The sequence below is a fragment of the Colobus angolensis genome, unplaced genomic scaffold (assembly GCF_000951035.1).
Source record: "Colobus angolensis palliatus isolate OR3802 unplaced genomic scaffold, Cang.pa_1.0 Scaffold23, whole genome shotgun sequence".
Taxonomy (NCBI): Eukaryota; Metazoa; Chordata; class Mammalia; order Primates; family Cercopithecidae; genus Colobus; species Colobus angolensis.
In genome coordinates, this window is record NW_012115488.1 from 1,719,839 (window position 1) to 1,728,641 (window position 8,803).

At 32.1% G+C, this 8,803-nt stretch overlaps 1 protein-coding gene across 3 annotated transcripts in view; it reads left to right on the top strand.

Annotated features, from left to right (window-relative positions):
* XRCC4 (X-ray repair complementing defective repair in Chinese hamster cells 4) overlaps positions 1–8,803 on the top strand; it is a 303,267-nt gene that overhangs the window by 230,645 nt on the left and 63,819 nt on the right. The window lies entirely within an intron of this gene.

Genomic DNA, 8,803 nt, shown 5'->3' on the forward strand with positions numbered 1-8,803 from the left:
CACCAACATGGCACAAGTATACATATGTAACAAACCTGCACGTTATGCACATGTACCCTAGAACTTAAAGTATAATAAAAAATAAAAATAAAATAAAATTAAAAAAAACAATAGAAATAACAATGAGATTTATTATAGGCCTTTTATCTACTCAGTGTAAATTTATTTAACAATTATAATTTTACATGTAAATAAGGATGTGGAACTCAGGATTTGTCAGCTGACTAAGCCTGCCTTCCCATGGTTTTATTCCCAGGCCACCCCACCAGAAACTGTGTCCCTAGCTGTGAACCCTGTAGTAGACATTCTTTACTCTTTCTAATTTACTGCCAGTCATATTTCTCTTATGTATCACCATATGTCTTCCTTCCCTTCCAAAGGAAATGATATTCTAACTCCTAGCATAATACTACACTATGCTTATCAGTGCTTTTCTCAAATTGGACTTACAGAAATTACTCACATATATCTCTCATCTCATCCATTCATCCCTTCACATTTCTTCACATTTCTTTCTTCTCTTTTTCTTTTTCTTTTTTTTGTTTAAACTGCTCTCTGTTTGAAAATTATTATTCCTTCACATCTTTTATAATTTAACCCATCAAAAGTTACCTCTTCTAATCAGACTTTCTTGGAAATCATGAGACAATCTCTCTTTCCTCTTTGAACTTGTAGGCTGCTAAGTACATCCTCTAATATCGAACCCATTTTGCCCTGTATTTATGTATGTGTCTTCCCTTCATTATCAGTTTGTAAATTTCAGACAGATATAGCACCCCTGCATTTTCTGTATTTCATGGCACTTAGCATACTTGTACATTGAGTGATAGGTATGCAAGAGATATTTTTTGAATTGATAACAGAGTGAATGAATGTATTTTTACATCAGATCCTCTAAGAAAAAGAATATACAATTACAGAAGAAATTCTGGTTTTGAACAGAGTAGATTACAAAAGATACTTTTAAATTAAAACTATAAAAATTACTGATACATCAGTATTCTTTTAAAAGTTAGTTTTATTTTAAAAATTGTAGATACCAGTGACATTAATAGCTAACTAATTCTTCTGGTTTCTTTTGACATCTCTTTCCCAAAATGTTCAAGGATGTTTGACTTTTGGTGTTTTATTTTTTCTGTCTTTTAATCATAAATAGATATAAACAGTACTTTAAATACTCTGAGTACTAAAGAATAAAATTACGACAAAAAGAAAATTACTGTGACTAATTTTTAATACTGTCTGTTGGTAGCAACCAGATACACTTGCATTCTAACCAGTGGCATGTATTTGTACAAAAGTTTACAAGTACACAAGAGGAACTTGCAGGTCATTTTTTGCCAAATAGTATTTTGTGCCAAAGAAACATAATTAAAAGATGATAAGGATAATAGATTCAGTTGTTGGATTTCTACAGATTTAAAATGTTGGTATTTTGAACAAAAAATGTAAAGTTACGAAATACTTCAAAGATAGAATAATAAAAATAACTTTACCGATTACTTTAGCTGTATTGTGCTCTAAAAAGTCGTGTACTCCAATTACTCATGACGATCAGTTAAACTTCTGGTGAACTGGCTAAACAAAAATGTTTTAGAAGCAGTGGATAACTATGTAATATTTTACTAAAAAGAATTAGTGTGTCTTATGAGATTTATGGGTGCAGATTGCCATTAGCAGCAAATTTTATCTCAATAGCTTTTTATGAATTAATTGAGAAGACTTCTGGTTGCCTTATTAGTTCATAGGCAAATAATAATAAAACTAACATAGTTATGGTTAAAAGATCATGTATCAAAAATGAAACATATAAAATACAATATCAAGGATAAGGCCTGAATTTTAGGTATTCATAATTTACTGGTGATATATTACTAGTTTATGTAAATTTAGTTATCTTTTCTGATAATGCTTTTTTTCTAGCATTCTAGCTAGAATTCTACATTCTAGCATTTCTACACTCACTTTTTATAGTGTGATTTTATGGAACAAGAGGTTTCTTGGAAGCACTCTATGGTGATATGATAAAAATCCTTGAATCCATTTAAATAGGTTAATAGCGAAGTTAGTAGACAAATAGTGCTTCCCTGGGGTTCTGAGCATCATTTCTCAAAGTTTTTTATGTTAAGCATTATACCTTAGAAGGTTAGTAAATGCTAAATAAGGAAAAGAGTGAGGAGTTTGCAGACTCTTCAAATATAGGAGTCAATGGACTGAGTAAAAGTAAGAGGATTTCTTCTGAAATCTTTTCATATACTAATGTGCATCGTGAACTCTCCAGAGGGACTTAACAGTGAGTAGCACTTGCAAGAATTATTTGACCACAGAACCACTTTTTAATTGAACATCACTTACCAGTATGGAACGTGTTTTCTGAAACACTGTCCTCCTAAGTGTTTCTAATTGGGGAAAAAATAAAAATGATGTGCATATAGAATAATCTACCTTACATATCTGTAATAAAATGTTGTATATAATAAGATGCCATGAGAAAAGGCACCCACTTTGTCATCATAGAGCTCTCATGTTAGGGGAGAAACTTTATAAATAAGCTGACAGATACAATAAATAATTATACTCCATGATATATGCTTTGAGGGAAACAAACAGGGAGTTGAGATAGAGAATCACGGAATGAATCTGCCCTAGGTAAGATGGTCAGGAAGGACTCCAGGCAAGTAATATTTAAGCTTAATGTAAACAGGAAGTACTCATCTTTTTAGACGTGAAGTACTCCATGAAGAAAGAAGGACATGCAGAGGCTCCAAGGTGGGAAGAAACTGGCCATGTTTAGATAGAAGTATACACAGGAAGTAACACACACACGCACGCACGCACACACACATGCACAAACATGCACATGCACAAACATATCTAGTGTGGAGAGGTAAGCAGGATCCAGATCATGCAGAGCCTGGATGCCAAAATGAGAGTTTGGAATTTATTCTGTATGCTTTGGGAAGCTTTTGCAGGGTTTCAGAGTTAACTGTGTTATTTGATTTACATTGTGAGAAGATCCCTTTTTCTACTCTGAGGTAGATTGATTAAAAGTGGCCACGAGTAGAACTTTAGAGGACCAGTTAGGAGGCTGTTGTAATCCAGATGAGAGATGAAAGGGATACTGTTATCAGACTGAAGATAGAATTTGATGCTTTCCAGTGGGAGATAAGAGGGAAGTAGCAAATAAGCATGACCTTGATCTCATTTTCATCCTCTTCTCTCCTTTCCAAATAGCACAACCAGAGATATTTAGCACCACTGCTTTATGCCAAAGTATAAAGTATATTAGTGACAAATCTCTCTTGAGTTTGACTTTATTTGATGTAATGTTTGGACGACTTCCAAAATGACCAACAGAGACAATGTGTAAGATCTCTTGAAGTCACATTTTCCCTTTGGCCTGTTTTATTCATCTTATTCTGACATTTTAATTTATTTCAACACACCTTTTCACTTTGAAGAAACTTCATTTGCTTTCACCTTAATTATGACAATCTTGCATAGGACATACAAATGAACAATACATTGGTTCTATAAGAAATAAGAATTTCTTTGACAAGGATATGCCACCATGGCATTCTCTGCCATAACTGTTCTTATTAGTATCATTTACACTAACCAGATGTTATTTCCCCTAAATTTAAATCATCCTTAATACCATTTATGGACTTTAAATCAATGATAAAAATTTTATTTATTTTATTTTTTGTGGTACATGAATTATATTTTATTAGATGGAAGGAGGTTGTGAAAGTGAGAGCAGAAATTAATTAAAGTAAAAAACAAAATTGAGCAATACATTAAAAATTTGGCCCTCTGGAAAGATTAAAAACATTGTTTTGGTGAGATTTTGAAAGGAAACAAATTTGAAATATGGGAAAAGTAAGTAATATTAGTAAGGAAAACAGTAACAGAGATTAAAATTATAAATAGATATTACTATGACCATTATATACCAATATATTTGAGTCTAATCAGAATAGACAAATTACTAGAAAAAAAATAATGTGAAGAAGCAATTTAAAATATTCCCATTAAATAAAAACAATTCGGTGCAATCTTACAGACAGTTGCCAACAGACTTGCAAAGAACAGATCATTCAAATTGTACAAAAACCTTGAACAAATAAAGAATGAACATCTTGGATAATAAAGGCAGATAATATTATTAACAGAAATAAAAATTACAGGGCAATCTTATGTATGCATATAAATGCATAATTTCTTAACAAAATATAAGTAAACTGAATGTGATAACATTTCAAAAAATAAAACATCTTTTCCAATTTGGAATTATACTAAGTGTTAGTGTCATTAAATATTATGTAACAGATCAAAATTTAATGATAAAAAAATTAAAACAAGACTAAGTTATTGAGGAACCTCTTTCATATAGAGTACTTGTGCTCCACAGAAGTATTTTGAAGATTAATTTTAACTTCACCTATTCAAATTTAAATTACACATGCTTTTATATGTTAGCCAAATTTTATGTAAATGAGAATTGTAGAGAAATTAGAGAAGTTTGCTTACTATTTGCCGCATGTGCATTTACAAACTGAATTTCTTCAAAACACAATGCTTAGGAACATTTTCTCTTGAGTTTTCTAAGATTATTAAATGAATACACCAACACATATTTTAAATAGCTATTAATATCAGTTAACAGAAATAACAAGTATTTTTGTTTTGGAGGTTGGTTGTGAAGAAGAAATACCTAATAGTGAAATTTATTAAATTTTAAATGATATTATAGAGTAAGATTATATAATGCTTTCAAAGTAGACTTAGATATATGTGACTTAAGTATAATAGTAGGCCTAGTTTTTGTTATTTCTCTTTGGGATTGAAATTGTTAAATAGGAACATGAATATATGTGAAGGTATGTCTTTTCACACACACTTCAAGTTCTCATTATTTCTCATCTTATTTATTATCTTTTATTCCTAATGGAGCTGTCTCTGCTCCCATCTCTAAGCCAGTCTCTACCTTATTGCCAAAAACAGCAGATTAACAGAATCATTAACAAAAGATTTTGTCTTTCTAAAAACTTAACACGCCATTCCTATTTGTAATGTATTCGGTTTAAAATGCAAACTTTTCATCTTGACATATAGGACCTTTCAATGCATCATTTCTTTATGTCTCTGCCTTACACAGTAGAAGCATATTATCATTATCATTACCATTTTGCACTTTAGGAGATTGAAGCTTAGAGAGGTTAAATGAGTTCAACAAAGTCATAAAGAACATAAGTGACAGTATAAATTACACACTGTATGAATCCAGTCCTTTGAAGTTTGTTGAAAACTATCTTATGGCACCATAAATGTTCTACGTGTGTTGAAAAAAAACTGTCTACAATTGGGTGAAGTTTTATATACACATGTATTTTTTTCAGTTGATCAAATTTATTACTCTTGTTATTAAGATTTTCTGTATTCTACCCATTTCCTTCTGTTTATCCTATGAAAAGAAATGTGGTAAAATCTCCCATATGTCTTTGTAGTTGTCAATCTAAGGCTGTATAATTTGATCACATAGTTTTATCTTCCTGAAGAAGAGAATCTTTCATTATTATAAAATGGCTCTCAGTATTTCTCATGTTTTTATCTCAGTCTGTTTCATCTGATACTAATATAGCTACATGAGCATTTTTTTGATTAGCATTTCCCTGGTATAACTGGTTGTTCACCCTTGTTACTTTCTACCCTTATGTGTCCTTACATCTTAGAAATCTCTCTGACATAGTACATTTAGATGGATTATTTTCTTAATCTCATCTTGTAGTTTTTATCTTTTACTATTTTAGGGGAAATATACTGTTTCTCTTCTTTTAGTATCTACTCTAAAATTACAACATGCTTTCTTAACTTATGAAAGTATAAAGTCAACCAAATACCCTGTGCTCTTCTCAGACAACAAACAGGAGTCTTCTGATTTGGAAGACATTAATTCCCTTAAATGTTAACTCCCTTAATTTCCTCTAATTCCAAGTAACCTGCTAACTTGCATGTTATTTTTATGTCCTTGGAGAAAGTTTAATTCTGTCTCTTTCTAAAGAATAAGATATTCTCATGTCATTGCTCATAGTCAATGCTCATTTTAATTTATCTGAAAATTTATAGCTTTCCATTTTTTTCTTCTTGCTTTTTAGTCTTATTTTCCTAGATTATTTTACATTTGCATGAAGTACATTCTCTAGAATTTCTTTCAATGAAGTTCCATTGGAAGCAAACTTCCCAATCTTAGTGGACTGAAAATATCTTTATTTCACTTTTGATTTTTGGAAAAAATTCTACTGGAGCTAGAATTCTGAGTTATTTCTTTCAGCATGCAAAAATTTAATTTCATAGAAAGTTGAAAAGTTGGCCAGCAGTTTAACAATCATTCCTTTGGCAGTAATCTGTCTTTTCTTACTGGCTATTTTTTAAGATTGCCCTTATGTCTTTGGTGTTCTGAAACTTCTATATGATACAACAAAATGTAGATTTCTTTTTAGTTATTTTGCTTGCAATTTGTGATTTTTGAGGTGAAAGTTTGGTGAAATTCATCAATTCTGAAAATTTCTCAGCCATTTTTTGTCAAATAGCTCTTCTGCCTTTTTCTCTTTGTCTCTTCCTTTTGTAACTCCAATTAGACTTGTCTTCTCACTGTGTTTTCCATGTATTTTAACCCCTCTTTTATATTTGACTTTTTATGTTGAATTCTCCATAATTCCTTCTAGCCTTTCTTTCAGTTTTCTAATTATCTCTTCAAATACGGGCAACTAATCTCTATTAAACTTGACCGTTGAATTTAGAATTTCAAGTATCATATGTTTTATTTTTAGATATTACATGTGTTGTTTTCAAATGTGCTTTGGCATTTTTATAGTTTTCTGTTACCATTTTAAGCTTATATTTTATTTCTTTAAGTATCATCAACATGGTTATTTTATTGTTGTGCCTGTTAGTTATAATATTTGAAATCTTCACAACCAACTTTTGTTGCTTTTGTTTCTACTAGTCTCACTTATGTTCTTTGCCTCTTTACGAGTGAAGTAATTATTTACTGTGCGATAGCCATTTTTCATGGAAAGTTACTTGTGGGAATTCTTTGAGGCCTAGTATGAAGGCGTTTTTCCTGAAAAATGTTTGTCTTTGCTTCTGCTATGTACGTACACTATTGGACCACTTTAATGATTTGAGGTTGTTTTGTTTTAAAACTACATGAATTATATTAACATGGGCTGCAAACATACCCAAGTGATTTGCAAACATACTTTTTGGTCACAAAGTAAGTAGTGTCCCACCTTTTTAGAAGGTCTCTTATTAGACTTTCCACTTTGGACAGGCCCTAGGCTTTCTCTCTCCCGGCTGTGCTTCCCAAGTCTGTAAAAATACCTCCCTAGCTCTCCAGTGCTATTAAGAAAAAGAAAAAAAGTGTGTGTATGTTCTCTTTCTCTCTCTCTTTCTCCAGCAATTTTAGTTATTTTAAGCAGGAGATATTAGCTGAACACCTGGCCTTTTATGTAATTGGATGCAAGCATTCAAATGCATAAGCTTCTGAAACTTAGCAAGAATTATACTAAAAGTATAATGTAGAATAACCTTATGGGCAAAGCTTATTAAATGGATAATAGCTAATTATGTCACACTAATTTTATCTTTGATGTGTATGTGTGTGTGTGTGTGTGTGTGTCTTTTTTTAATTATACTTTAAGTTCTGGGATATACGTGCAGAACATGCATGTTTGTTACATAGGTATACATGTGTCATGGTGGTTTGCTGCACCCATCAACCCGTCATCTACATTAGGTATTTCTCCTAATGCTATCCCTCCTCTTTCCCTCTACCTCCCAACAGGCCCTGATATGTGATGTTCCCCTCCTTGTGTCCATATTCTCATTGTTCAACTTCCTCTTATGAGTGAGAACAAGCAGTGTTTGGTTTTCTGTTCCTGTGTTAGTTTGCTGAGAACAAAGGTTTCCAGCTTCATCCATGTCCCCTGCAAAGGACATGAACTCATTCTTTTTCATGACTGCATAGTATTCCATGGTATATATGTACCACATTTTCTTTATCCAGTCTGTCATTGATGGGCATTTGGGTTGGTTCCAATTCTTTGCTATTGTGAACAGTGCCACAATAAACATACATGTGCATGTGTTTTTTGTTTTTTGTTTTTGTTTTTTTTAACAGTGGAATGATTTATAATCCTTTGGGTATATACCTAGTAATAGGATTTCTGGATCAACTGGTATTTCTGGTTCTAGATCCTTGAGGAATTGCCACACTGTCTTCCACAATGGTTAAACTAATTTACACTCCCACCAACAGTGTAAAAGCATTCCTATTTTGCCACATCCTCTCCAGCATCTGTTGTTTCCTGGCTTTTTAATGTTCACCATTCTTACTGGCATGAGATGTATCTCATTGTGGTTTTGATTTGCATTTCTCTAATGACCAGCAATGATGAGCTCTTTTCATGTTTGTTGGCTGCATAAATATCTTCTTTTGAGAAGTGTCTGTTCATATCCTTCACCCACTTTTTGATGGGGTTGTTTTTTTCTTGTTAATTTGTTTAAGTACCTTGTAGATTCTGGATATTAGCCCTTTGTCAAATGGATAGATTGCAAAAATTTTCTCCCATTCTGTAGGTTGCCTGTTCACTTTGATGATAGTTTCTTTTGCTGTGTAGAGGCTCTTTAATTAGATCCCATTTGTCAATTTTGCCTTTTGTTGCAATTGCTTTTGGTGTTTTAGTCATAAAGTCTTTGCCCATGCCTATGTCCTGAATGGTATTGCCTAGGTTTTCTT